We start from the raw sequence: 25,122 nt of genomic DNA on the forward strand, positions 1-25,122 counted from the left end.
TAGTATTGTCACATATTTTGAGCAATAATTGTTCAAAAAGTGGATAATTGATTACAATCGCTATTTCTTTAACTTGATAAATTCACTGGCTGTTGCCAAACTTGTCCTGATGTTTTCCAAGCAGAGGAAAGAATCGTGGAATTTTAGGCGTGAATGAATCGTGGCAATTAACTTTCGTCCGAGTATCTGAGATCTTTCCAAGTCCTAGTATCAAATATTCGAAGGAAGAACTCGGCCTACACCAATGGCGAAATTACATTCAAGCAATATAATTCTATAGTACTATTTCGCACATGCAGATTTTCGCACTTTGCGGGTTATTTTCACGAAGTCGGTCCCACATTGTTTAAAAAGCAGATAGTGGTACTCATTCATTACTGCGTTAAATCCTTGCACTTTCAAGCATTTTTCCCGCGAATCGTATGCTTTAATCCAACATAGCAAAAACACATAATTTCATATTTTTGGACTACTGCCATTTCAAATTCCTGATATGCACAATATAAAGTGCTTTGAGAACATTCCTCCAGTGTTAGGAAAATCAAAACTGCAGTGAAGCTTTGCACCAATAACACGGAGAGCTGTTGCATCACTTGGGCTTTTGAGAAGCCGGGTCTGAAACAGAGACAGAGCTCGCGCGCTCCCCAGGAGAGACCAGGGACCGCAGCGCGTGCATATGCGAGCGCAAACAAACTTGATGGCTTGTGTTCTCCTCCTATTGGCGGTCAGGCGTGGGAAGGTGGGGCTTAGAGTGGGACGGCATCGGAGGCGAGCGCTCTGAGTAGTCAAGACGCACATCAATCAGAGGGAGTAGGCAAGCAGGTTAGGATGAGGTGGCTGGTGACTGGCGCTCGAGAGCCTTTTAACGGATCTGTAACGGACCGAAGGGTAATAGAGAGAATGGAGCAGAGAGAGGGAAGTCTGTCTTTTTAAACAATAATTCCTTGTTCGGCAACCATCCCGAGGTAAGAGCCGAGTTAGAATGAGAGTGAGGGTGAGGAAGTTTCCGGGGGAGGGGGTTCAGTGTTGGAGGGCCATCAACGAGATGGGGTGGAGGGGCGCTCGCTTTATTAATAAATCTAACGCAGTCAGAGGCAGCTGGCGTTTCGGTGAAATCCGGAGGTTAAATGGGAGATAAAGGGCCTGCTCTGGATAAGTCGCCGCTTGTTGATAGCCGTGTGGAGATATCGGATCGTTGTCGCTGCCCATTCTCTTCCCCCCCGACATGATGGGTCATTGTTATGCGGGATGAGTGTGAGGATCAAGCCGGTTGATGGATAGAGGAGGAATACTATCCGTTGCCTGTCCCGACTCGGGAGCTTCTCCGAGGAAAATTAAACCATTCCCTTCCCACCTTCTTATAGCGGGGTTTTTAGTTTGCGTGGGGTGTGTTTAATTCGTCAACATGTTAATTTAAAATAGCTCAACGTGGTAGCCTTGATTTTTGTCGCAACGGCTTAAAGCGCTGCTGTAAATACAAACCTGTTTTGAGAGACATCAAGGCGCATGGTTACCTGATAGTACCCAGTGTAAAAATTAAATATTGAAAGTTGTCTTTAACATTTTCCCAATTGCTCAGCCTTGAGTCTGGATGTTTTCACTAGCAATCACTTAATAAATATCAACCAGCACACTTGCCACACCAATAAAAGATTTAACCGGTGTTGAGTTGATGAGTTGAATGATAACCGAATAATTTAACAACAACCCGAAATACATAAAACACTTGAAGCCGTTTTCAGACTTGTTTTATGTCGAGGACCTGTATAAATATGGAAAACATTAATTGATTTATGACTCCCTGGTTAACACCTACAAGCATGTCCACTGCTTAATAGAAAGTAGGGTCATAATCACCGAAATATATTTCTATTGCTCTACAACCGCAGAAATAAAGAAAAATGTTAGCAGATGGGTAAAAGTTTTTGGATATTTTAAGGACCTTATTTTGAAACGATATATGAAACAGTGGAGATGAAATTCAAAGGAGTAGTTACAACCACTCTTCCACATATTACTTTTGCCAGATAAATTAGAAATATAATGTTAGATTATAATAATATATAATCGTTACTATGACACGTTTAAATTGGACAACAGTTAATAGCAATATTATTTTAGAATAAATACTACAAAAATGTAAAGCACTAGTATAAAATTGTTACAATATTACATGGATTTAAAAACTATTCTGTTCTGGCTTCTGCAGTGGATTGTGAAGAGTCTCTACAACTGACCACAACAGAAGTCTTTTAAAGCTTTTGCATATGTGATGAAAATGAATTTTCTTCTCCTGGTAATGGCAAACCCAATCCAAGGATTAGATTAAGAATAGAGATTAAATATACATAAAATCTGTTGGTATTCACTGGCAAGTTACTTTAGTAGAGTAGATCGAGATAACTTCCAATACTGGTGAGAGAGTCTAGACCAATCTTAAAATCAGATCCAGGCCATTTAGAAGAGAAACATTTCTTTACACAATGTGTGTAGAAGCATTAATCTATCCAACTCAGTTCATTCCTGCTGCCGCTCAAAACAATATTTTGTCCATGTATTAGTCTATAAATAAACTTTTAAAAAAAATTACTGTATTAATTTGAACAAAACTTGATACATAGATAGAAAATGGCCTGAGGTGGAGCTGATTTTGGTGAGATAGATTCAGATCCTTGAATTTTTTAAAGATTCATTAACGTTAGGTAAAGGAGTGAATTGACTTTTATGGAATATTTTGTTTCTTGCATAAAATGCTTTTGATTGTTTAAATATCTTGTGGGTTACCTCGCCTGCTGTGATGGAATTTGTCACTCCAGTCAAAATGTGAGCAGAGATTCAAAGAGGTTGTTGGATATGGATTGACTTGTAGCCTGCTTTGTGAAATAAAGGTGAGATAAGAATGACTGCCCTTGCTATTAAGCGTTTGACCGAATGTGGCATCAAGGAGTCCTAGCAAAACCGGAGCCAGTGGATATCAGGGAGAAAACACCCACTGGTTGCAGTCATACCTGGCACACAAGAAGATGATTGTGGTAGTTGGAGGTCTCCAGGACATAACTGCATGAGTTGTTTCGAGATTGTGTCCCAGGCCCAACCATCTTCAGCTGTTTCAACCGTGACCTTCCTCCATGATAAGGTCAGAAATGGGGATGTTTGCTGGTGATTGTGCTACATTCAGAATAGTTTTAGATATTGAAGCAGTTCATGCCCAAATGTAGCACGATCTGAATAATATCCAGGTTTCAGCAGAAATTTGACAATAACATGGGTGGCACGGTGGCACTGCTGCCTCACGGTGCCAGAGGCCTGGGTTCAATTCCCGCCTCAGGCGACTGACTGTGTGGAGTTTGCACATTCTCCCTGTGTCTGTGTGGGTTTCCTCCGGGTGCTCTGGTTTCCTCCCCACAGTTCAAAGATGTGCAGGTCAGGTGAATTGGCCATGCTAAATTGCCTGTTGTGTTAGGTAAAGGGGTAAATGTAGGGATATGGGTGGGTTGTGCTTCGGCGGGTCGGTGTGGACTTGTTGGGCTGAAGGGCCTGTTTCTACACTGTAAGTAATCTAATCTAATCTAATCTAATCTAAACATTCAGGCCACACAATGTCAAGTAATGACCAATTCCAATAAGAAACAAGCTAACTACCCCCCTATATAATTCCATACTGTTATCTTATCTTGATAAGTTTAGCTCGAAAAACACTCAAGGAGTTTGACATCATCCAGGAAAGTGAGGATATCTATCACACTCCCAGCTTGTGCCTTATAAATGGTGGGTGGTTATTGGAGTGTTTGGAGTTAAGTTCCATGCTGCTGTACTCCCAGTCTCTGACCTGCTTTTGTAGTCATTGTGTTTTTATGACTAGTCTAGTTCAGTTTCTGGTAAAAGATAACTCTTGAGATGATGATAGTGGGAGATTCAATGTGATATAGTACTTTCAACATAAAAATATTTCATGGTGTTTTGCAGTAGAGAAGTATCTTGGAAGTTTGTTGGTCTGGAGATTTATAGAGATACGGAGGGGCAAGGTTATGTAGGGATTGGAAAAGGATGAGAATTTTAAAAGTGAAATATTGTTCACTGGTCGTGATATTGGGGCATGAATCAGTGGAATTTATTCTTTTGTTAATTTTGGATCAAGTTTACTGTATCCCAGTCAGGAGTATGTTGGAGTAGTCGAATCTGAAGGTTAACTAAAGCTGGAGCGAGGGTTTCAATAGCAGAAGAGTTGATAAAGCTTGGTGATCACAGGTAGAAATAGGTAGTCGTTGTGACAAATGAATATATAGCTTATCTGAGGGTAAGATATAATGCACAAATTGTGGAACTGTGCTTTAAAGCTGCTTGGGAGAGGGATAGAATTGTTGGTCATATTGTCTTCCCAATATTTAATTGAAGGAAATTCTTTTCATCCTGTATTGAATATTGATAAGCAGTCTAAAGTTTAGTTTCAGTAGATGTGTAAATCGGAGTGGTGGTGAAGTAGAAATTGGTTTCATCAGTGGGAATTGACATGTTTTTGGATCATGTTGTGAAAAGATAGCATGTTAAATGAAAAATACAAGGAACACAAGAAGTAGCATTTTAATTATACACCTTTCAGTCATTGTTTTTACCTTATACACCTTTCAGTCTAGTCTACTGCATTTGCTGCTCACATTATAGTTTCCTTTACATTGGTGAGAACAAATGCAGAACACTTGTGCTGTGTGCATAGGAATGACCCTTATCCACCAGTTGCGTTCCATTTTAATAAACCATATTGTTCTGATATTAACATTTCTACCCTGAGCTTGCTGCAAAATTCTAATGGGGCATAACACAAATTCGAACAACACCTTGTTTCTTTTCGGCACTTTCTTGCCTGAGGTCTCACCATTGAATTACACAACTTCAGAAACTGAGTACATTATGTCTGTTCTCCATTTTGTTCTTCTGATGTTCTCCCACCCCCCACCCCCCCATATTCTTGTTCTGTTTGTAGCAAGTTGCTTGAGCAACTCAGCAGGTCTGGCAGCATCTGTGGATTTTAAAAAAGTTAATGTTTTGAAAGTGACCCTTCTTCAAAGCAGATAGCAGTTCGGCAAATGTGGTATTTATACTGATGACAAGACATAGGAGAAAAAGAGTAAGCTGATCGATAGAGACAGAGCTTATAGAGAGAGAGAGAGAGAGAAATAAGACAAGCATACAAAAGGAACAATCCTTGGAACAGAGAGAAGCTAAAGTAAAATGGAAATGTGAAACTAAGAACAGAAATTTCTGGAGAAATTCAGCAAGTCTAGAATCATCTGTGGGGAGAGAAACAGAGATAATGGTTTGAGTCTAGTGACCTTCGAGGTGTTGTGTTGAAGTGGCAGGCAATTGGAAGCTTTGGGGTCATTTTTATGGACAGACCGCAAAGCAGTCACCCAGTCTGCATTTCACCTCCCAACTGTAGAGGAGACCCACATTGTGAGCAGGACATGCAGTAGACTAGATTGAGTGAAGTGCAGGTAAATCGCTGCTTCACCTGGAAGGTGTGTCTGGAACCTTGGATAGTGAGGAAAGAGGAGGTAAATGGGCAAGTGTTTTACTTTCTCTGATTGCATAGGAAAGTGCTGTAGCAGTGTGAGAAGGTGTTGGGAATGTCCAAGTGGAAACAGTCCCTACAAAATGCTGACAGTGGAGGGAGGGAAACTTGTGTTTAGGATAATAAGGAAAACAGAAATGTTGCACCTCCTGCAAGGTTAGTGAGGAGGGAAGAAGTAAACGGACAAGAATTGCATCTTCTGTGAAATGCAACACAATGTCCCCAGTCCAACATTTCTGTCTCAGGTCTGTTGCAATGCTCCAGGGAGGCTCAACATAAACTAGAGAATGGCATCTCGTCTTCTGCTTGGGGATCTGGCAACCTTCAGGACCCAAAATCAAGTTTGATAATTTTACAGTATGAACATCTCCTTACCTATGCACTACTGACCTTCACACTCCAGGTCCTGTCATGACATAGGTTACTTTCAGCACAGACAGCCCATTTTCACCAACTCATAGCCCCCATTATCATCTGTCTAACTTCTCCTCCTCCCTGGCTTACTATCAACAATCTCTTTGTCTGCTTAGCCTTTTTTCTCCATCTCTACCTATCTGCTCACCCTTTCCTTTCCTTTCTACCCTTGTCATTAGCATAAATACCCCATTTTCTTAGCTGCTATCAGTTCTGGAAAAGGGTCACTGTAGTTGAAACATTAACTGTGTTTCATTCTCCATAGATGCAGTCAGACCTATTCATTTCTCCAGCAATTTCTGTTTTTGTTTCTTTCAGATCCCAAGCATCCACAGTTCTTTGTTTTATTTTCTTGTGCTATTTGTGTCTCACTTACTTTTCTTTATTACAGAGAACACATTCTCTCTCTTTCACACCCATTATACATCTTTGTTTTCTCTCTTTCACCACTATTAGCAACCTTTTCGTCTTTTGTGCAGGGCCTTCACCAAATCCACCCCCCCTCCCCCACCACCGTGTTGCTGCTCTTCCTCCTCTGTCAAAAGTATGTCTTTTTAAAAAAAACAATTCAACATATTTTAGTTCTGATGAAGAGTCATACCAATTCAAAATGTTAACTCTCTTTCTCTCTCTGCAGATGCTGCCAGACTTGCTAAGTTTCTTCAGCATTCTCTATGTTGTTACTGCGTTGTAGGTTGTGTTAGCCTTCGTTTTCATCTTATTCCTCAATTACCTCTGTATTTGGCTGATCATGCTTCCATCACCAAATACATCTTCTCATTTATCTACTGTCAGCATTCTGAATAGAATAAATGATTCTGTGCATCTGGTCTATGCTTCTCTTTTCCTAAAAATTTCCTGTACTATTACTGGTTCCCACCCAGATACAAATAATTGCAGAAGATATATCAATTTTTCATTAATGGCATGGTGGTTCAGTGGTTCAGGATGGCATGGTGGCTCAGTGGTTAACATGGCTGCCTCACAGTACCAGGGACCTGGGTTCAAAGCAAGCCATGGGTGACTGTCTGTGTGGAGTTTGCACATTCTCCACGTGTCTGTGTGGGTTTCCTCCGGATGCTCTGGTTTCCTGCCACAATCCAAAAGATGTGTAATGTAGGTGAATTGGCCATGCTAAATTGCCCATAGTGTTCAGGGATGTGTGGGTTAGGCACATTAATCAGGGGTGAATGTAGGGTAGGAGAATGGATCTAGGTTGGTTACTCTTCAGAGGGTTGGTGTGGACGAAGGGCCTGTTTCCACATTGTAAGGATTCTAATTCTAATTCAATGTTCTCCACACCACTATTCAAGACCCCAAGACCACTCTGCAAGTGAAAATATGGTTTACATGTGCTTTCTCGAAGCTAGTCTTCACTATTCGCAATGCAATAAAGGGACCAAATGCAAATTTGATAATATGATTGCTAACTACGTCCATTTTGTCAGCAATCAACGTTAAACTTATTTTTGCATGGTAATTTCTACATCTTGCTCCCAACCTGATTTCCTTCTCATAATTAAAAGGAAAAATGCTGGAAATACTCTGCAGGTCAGGAAACATATTTGGAGAGAAACAGAATTAACGTTTGTGGTCAACCATCCTTTAACCTGAGGAAAGACAGAGATGTAATAGGTTTGAACAAGTGAAAGGGGAAGGGGAGTGGAAGAATGAAAAAGAAGGCATGTGAGGCTGGAGGGCAGGAGTGATTACATGAAAGAAGATCTCATGATACAAAGTTCAAGAGAGCGGCAGTGGTGATAATGTCAATGCAAGTTGAATATCTATTATCCTTGAGCTCAAGAACCAAAAAGATCTAAAAACCAAAGGCCCAAATGACCTAAAAGTGAATTTTGTTTTCCTGGTATGACTGAACAGACTCAAATGGACTATAGTGTGTGCAAAAATCAAGATTTGGAGATGCCGATGTTGGACTGGGGTGTACAAAGTTTAAAAATCACACAACACCAGGTTATAGTCCAACAGGTTTAATTGGAAGCTAGTGTGCTTCCAATTAAACCTGTTGGACTATAACCTGGTGTTGTGTGATTTTTAACTTTGCCAAAATCAAAATATCTTTTATCTAATGCCAATTTCAAGTAGAAGATTCCTGACCTGTAGTAGTAATAATATTGTCCATGGCATTTTACATTGTTTCAGTGAAACTCAACACAAACTTAAAAAACAGCAGCTCGTCTTTCCAATAGGCACTTACAGCCTTCTAGTCCCACTGTTGACTTTTACAATGTAAGTCAGCAAAGATATGCCAGCACTTTGTGAAATTGGGGGTGGAGAGTGGGTCGCTACTTTGGGTGTGGAATGCCATCTGAAATGGTTACCCTCTTAATTTTTGCCTCATTGTTTGCTTATGGATATTGGAAGTGGCTCCAATTTTCCTGTGTTACTTGTTTTCCTTTCCATGTAGCTATCCTGCTTTATATATTAACACATTTTCTGGGTCTTGAATATGCCATTTATTTTTCTATTTTCTTTTAGCATGCCAGCTTTTTTCTGTTATTTACTCCCTTAATTGCTTCACTGATTATTCTTTTTAGTTTCATGAGAATGTGACTTTAACTGCATTCCTTCTTTTCAGCTGTCAGTAATATGTTAAATCTTGACTTTTACCCCATCTGCAGAGGATGGGACTATTTTCTACTTTTACAAATAGTCATTTGGTAGTGCAGCTATTGAATATTGTTGGGAAAAAAGCGTGTTTTGTTGAAGTGTTTTGTCTTGCACTCATTAGTTTGCAAGAATACCAATTTAAGGAGAGTACCAAAATTTATTTATATTTAATGATATGGGGATGCCGGTGTTGGACTGGGATGTACAAAGTTTAAAAATCACACAACACCAGGTTACAGTCCAACAGGTTTAATTGGAAGCATTAGCTTTTGGAGTGCTGCACCTTCATCAGGTGGTTATGGAGTATAAGATTGTAAGACATGGAATTTATGGCAAAAATTTACAGTGTGATGTAACTGAAATTATACACTGAAAAATACCTTGATTGTTTGTGAAGTCTCATATCTGTTAGAATGACCATGTCAGTTTCATTTTTTTCATATGTATGTAAATTGCAAAACTTTTTTTAAAACGTTACATTCTCAAGTAAACTTGAACAATTGGTGTTAGCCCAGAGAATATCGGATATTAGCATCCCTCTGTGCTGCTGTCTGTGCCATAATGTTTAGACTGATTCTAATCTAAAAAAATGAATTAACAGAATCTTATATGGATTCATGCAGTTTTTGAGCAAAGTACAATGTAACTGTGCAAGTACAAATTCACCCCACAAGAGTGTGTGTGTGTGTGTGTGTGTGTGTGTATACAGTGCAATGGGGGTCATCTGTAGTGCGACATGAACCCAAGATCCTGGTTGAGGCCATCCCTATGGGTACTGAACTTCGCTATCTGTCTTTGCTTGGCCACTTTTCGCTGCTGCCTGTCACGAAGTCCGCCTTGGAGGATGGTCACCCGAAGGTCTGAGGTCGAATGTTCCGGACCACTGAAGTGTGTTGCTGAAAGATGTGTCAGAGTGTGGACATAGGTACTACCATTACGCATGGGGACACCTCCCACCAAGTAGTGACAGATACTTCTGTGTCTCAGCCAATGTTGTCTGTCTCATACACTGCAGGCAAGGATGCCCTGAGGCATGGTGCTTTGGGGAAACAGACCAGAGACTACGGCAACGGATGAATGGGCACCGCACAACAATCAACAGACAGGAGTGTTCCCTCCCAGTTGGAGAACACTTCAGCGGTCTGGGACATTTGACCTTGGACCTTCAGGTGACCGTCCTCCAAGACAGACTTCGGGATAGGTGTAGCGAAAAGTGGCCGAGCAAAGACTAATAGCTAAATTCAGTACCCATAGGAATGGCCTCAACCGGGACCTTGGGTTCATATCACACTACAGGTGACCCCATTGCACCACACACGCGCGCACACACACGCACTCCTACACCCATACACATACAAGTTTGTGGGGTGAATTTGTACTTGCACAGTTACATTGTACTGCATGAATCCATGTAAGATTCTGTTAATTCATTTTTTAGATTAGAATTAGTCTAAACATTATGGCACAGACAGCAGCACAGAGGGGTGCTAATACCCAGTACATTGTCGGGGCTGACACCAATTGTTAAAGTTCACTTGAGAATGTTACTTTTTAAAAAAAGTTTTGTGATTTACCCATGAAAGAAGTGAAACTAACATGGTCATCCTAACAGATGAGAGACTTAATAAACAATCAAGGTATTTTTCAATGTATAATTTTAGTTACCTCACACTATAACTTTTTTGCTATAAATTCTGTGTCTTACAATCTTATACTCCACAACCACCTGATGAAGGAACAGCGCTCCGAAAGCCAGAGCTTCCAATTAAACCTATTGGACTATAATCTGTTGTTGTGATTTTTAATTGTATATTTCATGTTTGTTTGGCAAGTGAACTCTGGTAGAGGCATTGCCATGGAAAATGCATTCATTAATATTGGTTGACAGTTAACTACCAGACTTGGTTTAAATTTTAAATCAGGCAGGTTGACTCTGGTCGTGGCATTCCTGAGAAATGAAACCGTGAAGGGCTGCCACCTATTTTAAGTTGAAATAGGTACAACATATGTACATGCTTTTCCTGATCGAAACAAACAGGACCATGTGTATTAATATATGTAGCTTTCAGTACACACTTGCGCCACAGTGTAAGCATGATGGACAATCCTGAATTGGCCGTTGATATCATGTTTCATACATTCAGGATTATCCAGCAAAGTTATCTGATTACAGAATTACATCTGATGTTGCACACTTTTGCATGTTTTGCAAGTGTGATCAGGACTGATTAGGGATCGTCAACATGGCGTTGTGTGTGGAAAATCATGTCTTTTGAACTTGATTGTTACTTCTTCAAAAAAAAAGTCAAAGAGGATTGATAGGGGCAGAGTGGTGGATGTGATCTATATGGACTTCGTAAGGCATTCGACAAGGTTCTCCATGGGAAACTGGTTAGCAAGGTTCGATCTCATGGAATACAGAGGACTGAAAATGTGTTGCTGGAAAAGTGCAGCAGGTCAAGCAGTATCCAAGGAGCAGGAGAATCGACGTTTCGGGCATGAGCCCTTCCTGAAGAAGGGCTCATGCCCGAAACATCCGATTCTCCTGCTCCTTGGATGCTGCCTGATCTGCTACACTTTTCCAGCAACACATTTTCAGCTCTGATCTCCAGCATCTGCAGTCCTTACTTTCTCCTAGAATACAGAGGAACCTCAACTATCCGAATATCAATTATCTGAAGGAGATCTCGAGGTCCCGATAGAAACATTACATCAAAGATGTGTTTCCAACACTGATCGCATCTTTTGTTTACAATGATTAAACAGGTGCCGTCTCCAAATGCCTAACCTCCTTCTCTCTTTTCTCTGGAGCTCTACACAGGGTGTACCCTAAACCCGCCTTTTCCAGATAATCTCTCCAACATTGTCCTATATAGGGTAAAGGTGGAACCTGTCAAAAGGTTGCAGTAGAAAGTTGTTGTGTGCTATTTGGTGACATACCCCACAAAGGCAGCAGCAGCACCAGCAGTCATGTTGTTGGTGTCCAGTCTGGCTGCCCTGGAGAGGGGGTGGGGGAATGGGGTTGGAGGGCAGTGTTGGATGGGGCAGGTGGGCATGGACGGTGTTCAACGGGGTTGGGGGGGGGCGTTGTTGAATGGGGGTGGGTGTGGGGGGTGTTGGACGGAGGGGCAGGGGCTTGTGCCTGGTGTGTTGCTGCCTTGTCTCCTGAATGGAGAGCAGACTTTAAAAAAAATAACTCCAAGTCCCAAAGGAAAGGCACTTTAATTGATTAACCCAATAAGCAATTATCCGAACGAAATCTGATGCCCGCCCATTTCCTTCAGATAATTGAGGTCCCTCTGTACAGGGAGAACTAGCAAATTGATTACAGAACTGGCTCGAAGGTAGAGGACAGAGGGTGGTGGTGGAGGGTTGTTTTTCAGACTGGAGGCCTGTGACCAGTGGAGTGCTATAAGTCTTGGTGCTGGGTCCATTACTCCAACATTCATAAAAATGAGTTGGATATGAACAAAGGAGGTTAAGTTAGTAAGTTTGCAGATGACTGTAGTGAACAGCAAAGAAGGTTACCTCAGATTACAACAGGATCTTGATCAGATAGGCCAGTGGGCTGAGGATTGGCAGATGGAGTGTATTTAGATAAATGTGAGGTGCTGCATTTTGGGAAAACAAATCTTAGCAGGACGTATACATTTAATGATAAAATCTGAGGGTGTTTTCCCTGACAAAAAGACCTTGGAGTGCAGGTTCACACCTCCTTGAAAGTAGAGTCACCAGTAGATAGGAGAGTGAAGAAGGCATTTGATATGCTTTCCTTTATTGGTCAGAGCATGGAGTATAGAAGTTGGGACGTCATGTTGCAGCTGTACAAGATGTTGGTTAGGCCACCTTTGGAATATTCGTGCAGTTCTGGTCTCCTTCCTATGGGAAGGATGTTGTGAAGCTTGAAAGGGTACAGAAAAGATTTACAAGGATGTTGCCAGGGTTGAAGGATTTGAACTATAGGGAGAGGCTGAATAGGCTAGGGCAGTTTTCGCTGGAACATTGAAGGCTGAGGGGTGACCTCATAGAATCATGAGGGGCTTGCATAGGATAAATAGACAAGGTCATTACCCTGGGGTTGGGGAGTCCAGAACTAGAGGGCACAGGTTTAGGGTGAGAGGAGAAAGATATAAAAGGGACTTACTTAAGGGGCAATGTTTTCATCCAGAGGGTGGTGCGTGTGTGGAATGAGCTACCAGGGGAAGTGGTGGAGGCTGGTACAATTGTAACATTTGAATAGGAAGGATTTAGAGGGATCTGGACCAAATGCTGGCAAATGGGACTAGATTAGGTTGGGATATCTGGTTGGCACAGACAGGTTGGACCAAAGGGTCTATTTCCATGCTGTACATCTCTATGACTCTATGAATAATTATCCAATCCCTCGCATGGTAGACTTGCATGCAAAATGGGCAGAGGGGCTGCTTTCACAAAGCTGAACATGAGCCATGCATAGAAAACAATTCTGATTAGATGAGGATTCCCAGATAATATAATTAATACCCATAAGGGTTTGTACCAGTATATGAGATTGCCTTTAGGGGTGTCATCAGCCTTTACCATTTTCCAGCGGACAATGGAGAACATTTTTCAAGCTATACCCCAGGCTGCGATTTATCTGAGTTTACGTGCTAACAACTGGGAAGACCAATAAGTGAATTTAGAGAACTTGAATACAGTGCTTAAACATCCCTCCCAGGATGATGTGCACTGTAAGAGGAAAAAAATGTATGTTCCAGGCACCTCAAGTGACCTATCTAGGCTATAGAGTCGTCAAGACCAGGCTATACCTGCTGAAAGATAAAGTGAGGGCAATCAATAGGTGTCCGGCTCCCACATCTGTACTGGAATTTAGGTCTTGCCTTTAGTTGTTGAATTATTATGGAAAATTCATACATACATAGATTCATTGAGATATACTGCATGGAAACAGACCCTTCGGTCCATCCTGTCCATGCCGATCAGATATCCCAACCCAATCCAGTCCCACCTGCCAGCACCTGGCCCATATCCCTCCAAACCCTTCTATGCATATACCCATCCAAATGCCTCTTAAATGTTTCAATTCTACCAGCCTCCACTACCCCCTCTGGCAGCTCATTCCATACACGTACCACCCTCTGCATGAAAAAGTTGGCCCGTAGGTCTCTTTTATATCTTTCCCCTCTCACCCTGAAACTATGCTCTCTGGACTCCCTGACCCCAGGGCAAAGACTTTGCCTATTTACCCTACCCGTGCCTTTCATAATTTTGTAGACCTCTATAAGGTCACCCCTCAGCCTCTGACGCTCTAGGGAAAACAGCCCCAGCCTGTTCAGCCTCTCCCTATAGCTCAAATCCTCCAACCCTGGTAACATTTGTAAATCTTTTCTGAACACTTTCAAGTTTCACAACATCTTTCGTATAGGAAGGAGACCAGAATTACATGCAACCTTCCAACAGTGGCCTAACCAATGTCCTGTACAGCCGCAATTCCTGTACTCAATACTCTGACCAATAAAGGAAAGCATACCAAACGCCTTCTTCACTATCCCATCTACTTGCGGCTCCACATTCAAGGAGCTATGAACCTGCACTCCAAGGTCTCTTTGTTCAGCAACACTCCCTAGGACTTTACCATTAAGTGTATAAGTCCTGCTAAGATTTGCTTTCCCAAAACGCAACATCCCGCATTTATCTGAATTAAATTCCATCTGCCACTTCTCAGCCCATTGGTCCATCTGGTCAAGATCCTGTTGTAATCTGAAGTAACCCCCTTTGCTGTCCACTACACCTCCAATTTTGGTATCATCTGCAAACTTACTAACTACCTCTTATGCTCGCACCCTAATCATTTATATAAATGACAAAAAGCATACATGGCCTCCATCCTGGCACCCTTATGTCTGCTATTGAAAAAGGATCAGATTTGGAAATGGTCTTGTTGCTGAGAAATAGCCTTTAGGGGAGAAAAGAAGCAGCTAAAGTGTTGGTACACTTTGATCCCAAGCGAGATGTGGTGCTGAGATGTGATGCCTCCCTGTACAGTATCAGAGTAGTGCTGGCTCACCGGTAGCCCATGGGAGAGAAACGCTTGAGAATTCATGCTTCCTGGATTTTGGCTAATGCCGAACGAAAATACGCCTAGACAGAGAAGGAAGGTTTTGTGGTTGTCTTGGTGTGAGAAATTTCACTAATACCTTTTTATTGATGTGAATTTTTAATAGTAATGGACCGCAACTTCTTACTAGGGCTACTTAAAGAGGACAGTGCCATGCTGTCCATAGCTTCAGGTCAAATTCAGTGGTGGGCTGTTAGTCCGAGTGCATACAGTTATGAACTGGAAGCCAAGTGACAAATGCGGATGTTTCGAACTGCCTCCCACTGGTGGGAAAACCACCAGTGGTGCCACTGCTTGATGTCTGTTCTGGTTTTAAACTTTCCAGACACCCTTTTGGTCACTGCTAACAATATCAGATTGTGGACACACAGATCCTGTCCTTGCAAAACTAAAACAGCTGGTGGTGCTGGGGGGGAGCGAAAGGGCCATCACAGCCAGGATTGAAACCTTTCTGGACCCAGCGAGACAAGATCACCATAGAGGATGGCATATTATAATAGGGAGCAAGACTGATTTTCCTAAACACAGGTTGCTATCAGAGGGTGGTATGGTGGCTCAGTGGTTAGCACTGCTGCATCACAACACCAGGGTCCCAGGTTCGATTCCAGCCTTGAACGATTGTGTGGAGTTTGCACATTCTCCCCGTGTCTGCGTGGGTTTCCTCTGGGTGCTCCGGTTTCCTCCCGCAATTCAAAGGTGTGCAGGTCATGTGAATTGGCCATGCTAAATTGTCGACAGTGCTACGTGCATTAGTCAGAGGGAGATGGGTCTGGGTGGGTTACTCTTCAGATGGTCGGTGTGGACTGGTTGGGCCGAAGGGCCTGTTTCCACACTGTAGGCAATCTAATCTAACCTAACCTAATCTAATCAGATACTGATGGAACTGCACTAGGGTCATCCAGAGGTATCCAAAATGAAGTTGTTGGTGAGAAGTTATGTCTGGCAGCCAGACTGGATGCTGACATAGCTGCGTTGGTTGGACAGTGCCCAGTGTGCCAACAAGGACAAAATTACTGCCAGCAGCTCCTCCGCATTCATGCAATGGCTGGGTGAAGCCTGGATTAGATAACACTTCCTCAATGCCAGTCCTTTCATTGGCTCAATGTGGCCCATTCAAAGTGGTCAGCTGTGTATAGAGTTCATTTTGTCAGACATTGGGATGACAATTGAAAAGCTGTGAGCATCTTTAGCAATGCATGGACCATTATTTAAAGTATGGATTTCAAGTATACCCTCAAGTTGAATAGCATTTGGCATATAAAGACAGCTTCATATCCTCCCATTGTCCAATGGTCAGGCAGAAAGAGTAGTCCAAACCTTGAAGGCAGGCTTAAAGAAGCAACATACAGCTTCACTTGATACCAAACTGTCCCGATTCCTGTTTGATTATAGGATCACCTCTCCCACAACTACAAAGACAGTTTCAGCAGAGTTGCTAGCCTGATCTTCCTGGACCTGGGGGATGGGTTGCGAAACAGCATCAGGATCACCACTGCTAGACACAAGGCTCCTCTAAGAGAGCTAGTTTATTTCAGGGGACGAAGTTTGGTGTCAAAACCACAGAGTGGTTCTGCGTCAGTAAGAGGCACGGTCAATGCGAGGTCACATTAGTTCACACACACCGTGCACATACCTGAGGAAGTCCTGATGGCTGCAACTCTCAAATGGGGCAGGAGCAAAATGTACCTGGCTCCTCAGAACATCCAGCAAGGTTGTCAGGACCTATAGGTTCTCCCTCTCCACCTAGTATCGAAAAAACTCCTGAGGATGAAATGGATACAGCAAATGTGGCCTCAAATCCATTATTGCCTGAAGATTAATTTCTTCCGATACACTCCAGGCACAAGAGGTGGGTCATGGGCCGGTACATGCAGCCAATGGGTCGATGTTGCAGGACTTGGAGGGAGAGGGATGTAGTGATTGGAACAAAGTCAGCAAGGTGGACCTCATAGAATATTACTTCCCTGATTGGGGTTGTTAACCTGGTCTAATCAGTGAGTCCTGGCTGACAGGCGTAAACAGGAGTGTCTGGGTTCTGTTCATTCTCTTCGAGCTGTCTCTGAGGTAGCTGGGTCAGTGTCATTTACTATAAAGGGTGACTTAGTGACAAGGTACCTGCCTTTGTAGAGTTATTTCAAGGAGAAAGTGAGGACTGTAGATGCTGGAGATCAGAGCTGAAAATATGTTGCTGGAAAAGCGCAGCAGGTCAGGCAGCATCCATGGAACAGGAGATTCGACGTTTCGGGCATAAGCCCTTCTTCAGGAATGAGGGATTCCCGAAACGTCGAATCTCCTGTTCCTTAAAGTTATTTCAAATGTAGATAGTAAATAATTGAGGTCCTGAGGACTGACATATGTCATTCAAATAGTTGCATCTTTTGAACCAGAAAATTATCCATTTTTCTCTGCTTTGCCTTCTATGTGCTCACCAATCTTCAGTACATAATTGGTTGTCTCCAATACTATGAACTCCAATGTTGTACAATAACTATTAATGTAGCATATTATCAAATGCATCCTGAAAATCTAAATACATTACATCTACAGTTCCACTTCACTAGTGATGGCTGCAAAGAGGCCCCATAAAAGCAAGTTTTAAATTGGTTTTCTGAAGATAAAAAGCATAAGTGTGCATTGAGGGTTCCACAGAAATGATCATTGCTGCTGTCATTAACTTCCATCAATTCATGACTGCAAACGCATTCCTGACAGCGAGAGTATTGGCCATTGGGCTCAACATTATCTCTGTTTCTCGTTCCACAAATGTTGCTAGACCTGTTAGACTTTAGCATTTCCTATTTTTATTCCAAATTTCCAGCATCTGCAGTATTTTTCTTCTTTTTGAATGCCCATTAAGATTTTGGGCAATCCTTCTCTTCCTGTATTATTCCTTTTCCTTTATATGAGAACGTTGAGGTGGGCTTTTCTTTCTTGTCAGTTTAAAATTTTGATTTCAATAATGGGAACAGTGGAAGTAATTTTAAACTCTCTATTTTGGTGACCATGGAGGTAGAATTATGGTAAACATCATAAGACAATAGGATGATAAGAAATAGGAGCAGAATTAGGCCATTGAATCCATCCTTTCCCAATTATCCTCCAGTTCTTCTGTGCATTCCAGTGGGGCTTTCATTTTTATGTAGCATCAATTTGCTTTCAGTTGAGTTGGTGGCTTCTTTTCAATTGCTAAGAAGCTCTAACCCACTAAATGATGATGAAAGTGGGGCTCCATTTAATTTTAATTGCAGAGTTGTTCAAACGCCAGTGCAATGCCTTATTTGTGATGAGTTTCTTCATAGGTGAGCCTTGTTGTAAACCCATTGAGAGAAAGAGATATTGTGGGTTGATGTAGCTGGTTTTGTCGCGATACTGGTTTTTAAGAAAAATTATCATTTTCAAACATTAGATTCAAAATGTTATTCATAGGTCCAGGTGTGGTCTCTTCAAATGTGTTATCTTCTTCACAGGTCTCCTTTCATAGTTCTTCAGCTATTGTTACTGCTTTAATTACTATATACTTACGAATAGTTACACATTCAGGGACTTGTCCAGAATCAGTTGGGATCCCTTTTGGGGTTCCTTAGTTGTGGGGTAAGGACAGGAAATTGGGAGTGAGCAATGTCAAATCAACTATGATCCTACTGAATAGTATAGCAGAATTGAAGGTCTGAATGGCCTACTACTCTTGATATTTCTTATGACCTTATGGTCTTTCCTTTTTCGTTTTGTCGATAACTTTTTTTTTAGTTAGTTCAGTGGATTGGTATTTTAACATTTTATTTATCTGTTGATGTATTTCTTAAATTATTTGCAATATAGATAATGCATAGTGGTGAATATTGTAACGTTAAGTGAGGTAGATGTCATATCAAATCAAAGTGTCAATTGCACCTCAACTACCAATGATCATTTCCAGTAAAAGCAGGGCTGTGGGGGGCAAATCATTGAGTGTATTTAAGACAGAGATAGGTTCTTGATTAGTATGGGATCAAGGTTTACAGGGAGAAGGCAGAAGAATGGAGTTGAGAAACCTATCAGTTGTGATGAAATGGCAGACCAGACTCAATGAGCCAAATAGCCTAATTCTGCTCCTGTATCTTATGGTCTTGAGTTCAGAAGCTGGTATGTCTTACAGTAGTTAGGCAGGTAAGACCAAGTACTGCATGTAATTTTGATCATGCTACCTGAGAGGGTATATTTGCCATAGAAGGAGTGTAACGAAAAGTTCACCAGGCTGATACCAGTGATGGGAAGACTGCCGGAAAGATTAGTTTGACAGGACCTGTGTTCACTAGAGTTGAGAAGAATGAAGGTGTCAGATTTGAAGCGTATAAAATTCTAACAGGGTTAAATAGACCAGATGCAGGAAAGATTCTTCCCCTGGCTTGCGAGCCTAGAACCAGTGATCACAGTCTCAGGATACGGAATAGACTAAATAGATCTGAGATCTGTAACTAAGACCTTGCCACAGAAAGCAGTTGAGGCTAAACGTCGTAAGGTTTCAAGGAGGAGAACACCATAAGACCATTAGACATAAAAGTGAAAGTAAGACCGTTCGGCCCAGTGAGTCCAGTCTATCATTCAATCATGGCTGGGCATTTCAATGCCTTTTACCTGCACTCTCCCCATAGCCCTTAATTCCTTGCGAGATTAAGAATTTATCTATCTCTGCCTTGAAGACATTTAATGTCCCGGCCTCCACTGCACTGTGTGGCAATGAATTCGACAGGCCCACCAATCTCTGGCTGAAGAAATGTCTCCTCGTTCTATTTTAAATTGACCCCTCTAATTCTAAGGCTGTGCCCACTGGTTTTAGTGTCCCCACCTGACAGAAACAAATTATCAGCATCCACCCTTTCTAAGTCATACATTATTTTGTAAGTTTCTGTGAGATCTCCTCTCAACCTTTAAACTCTAATGAATACAATCCCAGGATAGTCAGCCATTAATCGTATGTTAGGCCTACTATTTCAAGGATCATCTGTGTGAGTCTCCGCTGGACATGCTCCAGTGCCAATATGTCCTTCCTGAGGTGTGGGGCCCAAAACTGGACACAGTATTCTAAATGGGCCTAACTAGATCTTTATAAAGTCTCAGTAGCACATTGCTGCTTTTACATTCCAACTCTCTTGAGATAACAGGCAATATTATATTCGTTTTCTTAACCATGGACTCAACCTGCAAGTTAATCTTTAGAGAATCCTGGACTAGCACTCCCAGATCCCTTTGTACTTTGGTTTTGAATTTTCTCACCATTGAGAAAATAGTCTATGCGTGTATAATTTTTTCCAAAGTGCAAGACCTCATATTTGCTCACATTGAATTTCATTGGCCATTTCCTAGACCACTTTCCTAAACTGTCTAAATCTTTCTGCAGCCTCCCTACCTCCTCAGAACTACAACCTGTCTGCCTAACTTCTTATCATCAGCGAATTCACCAGAATGCCTCCAGTCCCTTCACCCAGATCACTAATATACAAAGTGAACAGCTGCAGCCCCAACACTGAACTCTGCGGGACACCGCTTGTCACCAGCTGCCATTCCAAAAAAGAACCTTTTATCCCAACTCCCTGCCTTCTGTCAGACAGCCAATCCTCAATCCATGCCAGCAGCTCACCTCTAACACCACGGGCCCTCGCCTTACTCAGCAGCCTCCTGTGAGGCACCTTATTAAAGGAGAGTTTAACAAAGAGAAGAGTTTAGTACTTGCGGCGGAAGAGACCAAAGGATAGGGAACAGACTATTGATTTGGATGCTGAGTGGTAATGTCACCAGGCTAGTAATCCAGAACACCAGGTAATGTTCTAGGGGACATAAGTTCTAATACCACCATGGAAAATGTTGATTGTCACAAGAGCTGGGAACCCTCCCCTTTCAATTCTATTTTGATTTAACCTTTCCCTCTTTCCCCAACCTTTTCCTTTTGGTAATTCATTAGTTGTTAACTTTGTGAAATGGGTGATTTCGTTCAAATAAACCACCAAAAGTGCCGAAATCTGAGAGCTGGGCACCACAGATTCCTATTTAATTGGGGGGGGGGGTGCGGGGTGGAGTTGTGAGTATGAGATAGAGAGTGTATTTTCACTTGATTTAGTTCCCTCCATTATTTCTCTACCTTCTATTTCCTTTTTATTATCTTGACACCATCCCTAGAGAGTAGTATTTGTAATTTGTTTAATGAGTTAATTGGGTGATTTTAGAGAGTTTAGAGAAAATTGGGAGTACTTGGAATGGGGTACAAACCCTGGTTTTGGTTCTTATCTACCATTTTTTAAAAGTCCAATTCTGGTTCTCTGAAATTGATGATGTTATCATTGATAGATTAATGTTCATGTTAATCAAATATGGCTCATGACCTTTGTTGAATTTTACTATGGCTAGTTCCTTTGTTGGATCTAAAACAATTGTTTCAGGAAATTAGCGCAGTCACACTCAGAAAATCTTCAACTTTTCTGATATACGTAATCTAACAATATCAAAACAGAAACAAGAGCTTCTTTAAGTATATAAAAAGGAAGAGGCAAAAATGAACATACTCTCCGCAGAGAATGAGGCTGGGGAAATAATAATGGGAAACCAGGAAATGGGATGTGAAGTTGAATAAATACATCATTCTTCACTTGAATAGCATTCCAAAAAATAGTTCTGTTCTGAAGAAGTCATATCAGACTCGAAACATTAACTTTGTTTTTTTTCCAGATATTTTCAGACCTACTGAATTTCTCCAGCAGTTTGTTTTTACCATTAAATGATCAGTTATTTATCTGCTAAACAGCATTTTAATGTGTATTAACAAAACTCTATTTTCAATACATTTTATGAAATCCTGATGTAGTTCACATTCCAGTGTTTATTTGATCCTGTATTGGCATCTCAAATGTGTTGAACCGTCTTGCATTGTTTCTATCACAGTGACATGAAGAGTGCTGCAAATTGAAGCATGGTGTTGTGATCTTAATTTATTTCAACATGACCCTTGATTGCTTGTCCACTCTGATATTAACGGAAGAGTGAATTTCAGTGATGAAGTTAAGGAGCAAATGCAGACTAAACTGACACCCAGAACTGGCTTAAACTTAATCTTTAAGTTCAAGCAGATGTAGTTGTTGGAAAATAGAAAAGCTGCCTTTTAATCTGTTGAAGCAACCTGACTACTGTCAATAGAAAGGCTGGAAGAGTTGATGGTATTTACTGCTGATGGTTCAGAAAAATAGATGTTTAATACGATAATATGGTTGAATAGACACTATAAAAGTGTTAAGTTAGATTAACTTGCCCCCATTTCAACAATGTTGCTTGTGGAGGTCTGACAGTACTGCAAATCTCTTTGTAATATGATAGAGTTTTGTACTGATCAGGTACATTTGTAACACTATGATTTGAAATTATAATTGAACTTGAATAAATCAACATTTGGATTGCTTGCCAAGTTGCCAACCATACTGGGATCATGTGATTGGATAACATGAAAGCTGGTGCAAGAAATTAAGATGTAGTACAGGTATCTTTTATATTTATAGCACCTAATTTCAGATTTGGCCTTGAATGCTTTATTATGATTTTGTAGAGGAAGTGGCAATTGTTCAGCCCTGATATCCCTTGTTAATCTCAAAATTGTAGTTGCTGTACCCCGATTTGTGAAATACTCATCTCTTTTAGATAGGACTGCTAACCAACACAAAAATCATAAGTTGGTTGAGCTCTGGAAAAAAGCCAGATGGAAAATTTGCACTGTGTTTTTCTATTGTATGTCCGAGGAAAGTCTTATCTTTTGTTAAGGGTGGTCTGTTGGCAACTGTTAACTGTCATGTGTACAGGGCTCAATCTATTTAAAACATAAAACTTAATTTCCTTTATATTGTGCAAAGGAGCCATACCTTGTTTGCTACTTGGTAGTAGTTGATTTCAAAAAGATACAAGAATGTAAATTTAAGGATTCCAAATGGTAAGTTGCAATTCCACCATCATAACAAAATCTGTGTTTTTGAAGTTAGCTATAGGGATTCAGAGCATTTGGGAAGGTTTCTTCATATTTGATGCAAAATAAATGAGAAGCATTGTAATCATATATTTTAAGCCTTTTTTGTTTTAAAGAAACACTGCATTGGATGCAACTAAGAATCAGTTTGCAGCTTGCTGCTCAAGAAATAAAAATCTTGATATAAGGGATAGCAAATTAACTAAAATTAATACTCCTACACCATTCATCTTAGTAAATCTTGAAGACTAAAACTGTAAACAAACAATTACATTTAATACTAGCAATTTAGAATAAATGCTAGTTTTAAACTGTAGTAATTTATTTTTAAATGTTTTTAACAGGCTGATTATTTTTACAGTTGAAAATTCCAGTTGGCTTCCTGTTGTTGTGACCTGTTATCATCCATGCCTAACAGCAAATAAACACTTGTCTTGCATGTTCAAATGACTTAAAGGTTAACTCCTTTCATAGAAATCAATTTCCATGCTTTTAAGAAAGCAGCTTGCTTTTTGAGGTGTTCCAGTTTTATTTTCTGTACGTAATCTGATTGTATAGGTACAGTATTTCCAATTCTTCCATATAGGCTTCTGGAGTTGCGAGTAGATTATAAATTGAGTGGCATAAAACCTTAAATAATTTCTGAAGAACTCTCAAAATTAAAATGAATATTAGGTTGCTTTAGAGTTTTTACTGAATTAATTTTACTGCAGGGGACTTGCAAATTCATTGTGCTGACTGCGAGATGCTCTAGGTCTTTTGGAATCTAAACCCAACTAGCTGAGTTATATCTGTGTTTACATTTCTTATTTGCTGCCTTGATGTTTACTGTTGTGGGCCTGAAAGTTTATAGAAAGGGCTTGTTTGAGTAATGCTACCCTGACTCCAAGTTAATCCCAAATGAGTATAACAGCAACAGTTAGCATCAGCAAATGCAACAGTAATCAAGTAAATTGGAGCATTATTCAAACCTTTTATTTTGATCTATGGTAGGTATTTCTAGTTAACCTGTTCAGGTATGTTATGCCACATCTCTGGAGCATGTGGGACTTGAAACTGGGCCTTCTGAGTCCGAGGTAGGAATACTATCACAGTGCTACTTGATCCTTTTGATTGTATATGCATAACGTATGTGAGGCCCTTGTGATCCCTTGTATTCCTTTACATTATCTGAAGGGAATAGAAGGATGTTGGTCTGAAACCAGTAACTTTTATTTTAAAAAAAAAGTTGAGTTATTAACTCAAAGGATTACTGTATGTAACTCATTAGTCAAAGCAAGCAGTACTGGCAACTGACATATTTCAGAGCCACTTATTCTTTTGGCCCAAAAATTTTAAAGGGAGACCCTTAATCTACTTTTATTTCTATTTGAGTTCTCTTGTATGTTATGGAAAATGATTGTGTGATGCAGCTTTCAAGAATTTGTTTTGATTTTCCTCAGTATAAGAATTAGTCGGTGGCACGGTGGCACAGTGGTTAGCACTGCTGCCTCACAGCGCCAGGGACCTGGGTTCAATTCCCGCCTCAGGTGACTGACTGTGTGGAGTTTGCACGTTCTCCCCGTGTCTGCGTGGGTTTCGTCCGGGTGCTCCGGTTTCCTCCCACATTCACAAAGATGTGCGGGTCAGGTGAATTGGCCATGCTAAATTGCCCGTAGTGTTAAGTAAGGGGTAAATGTAGGGGTATGGGTGGGTGGCGCTTCGGCGGGTCGGTGTGGACTTGTTGGGCCAAAGGGCCTGTTTCCACACTGTAAGTAATCTAATCTAATCTAAAGTAATCTAATCTAATCTAGTCTTTGAGCTAGGAGGTTCTTCCAGTGGTCTGATTTGTCTTCAACAAAACCCAGGGAGGGGTCACCTGTTGGTAAGTATTTTTCCACTTCCAGCTGGATAGAAAATTGAGCTTCCTGATGAAGGGCTTATGCTCGAAACGTCGAATTCTCTATTCCTGAGATGCTGCCTGGCCTGCTGTGCTTTGACCAGCAACACATTTGCAGCTGTGATCTCCAGCATCTGCAGACCTCATTTTTTACTGGAAAAAGCATAGCAGGTCAAGTAGCAGAGAAGGAGGAGAATCAACGTTTCAGGTTAGAACCTTTCATCAGGACTAGGGGAGGGTAAGGGGACAATGAGATAAATGGGGGGGGGTGGTTCAGGCTGGGGGAAAGGTGGATGGGATGGTGATAGGTGGATGTAGGAAGATAGCTGTGACTGGTCAATGGGAGGGGTGGAGCAAATAGGCGAGAAGGAAGATGAATGGGTTGGGTCAGGTTAAGGGGGAGGGGTAGAGAGGAAGGACATGGCCTGGGATGAGGTTGGGTGGGAGGTTGGGCGATTTGGAAGCTAGTGAACTCCATGTTAAAGCTGTATGGTTGTAAGATGACCTTGGCTCCTTTGATAGTCCCTAAACTTTCCTGACAGACTTCAGACATT

The 25,122-nt window shown here is 41.2% G+C and overlaps 1 protein-coding gene across 2 annotated transcripts in view; it reads left to right on the top strand.

Annotated features, from left to right (window-relative positions):
* Nucleotides 1-817: 817 nt before the first annotated feature.
* The window catches only part of wasf3b (WASP family member 3b), a 114,469-nt gene continuing 90,164 nt past the window's right edge, over nucleotides 818-25,122 (top strand). For both annotated transcript variants that reach the window (XM_060826751.1, XM_060826752.1), the window contains exon 1: nucleotides 818-965. The gene's annotated coding sequence lies outside the window, so the exon portion shown is untranslated. The remainder of the gene's footprint in view (nucleotides 966-25,122) is intronic.

The sequence above is a fragment of the Hemiscyllium ocellatum genome, chromosome 6 (assembly GCF_020745735.1).
Source record: "Hemiscyllium ocellatum isolate sHemOce1 chromosome 6, sHemOce1.pat.X.cur, whole genome shotgun sequence".
NCBI lineage: Eukaryota > Metazoa > Chordata > Chondrichthyes > Orectolobiformes > Hemiscylliidae > Hemiscyllium > Hemiscyllium ocellatum.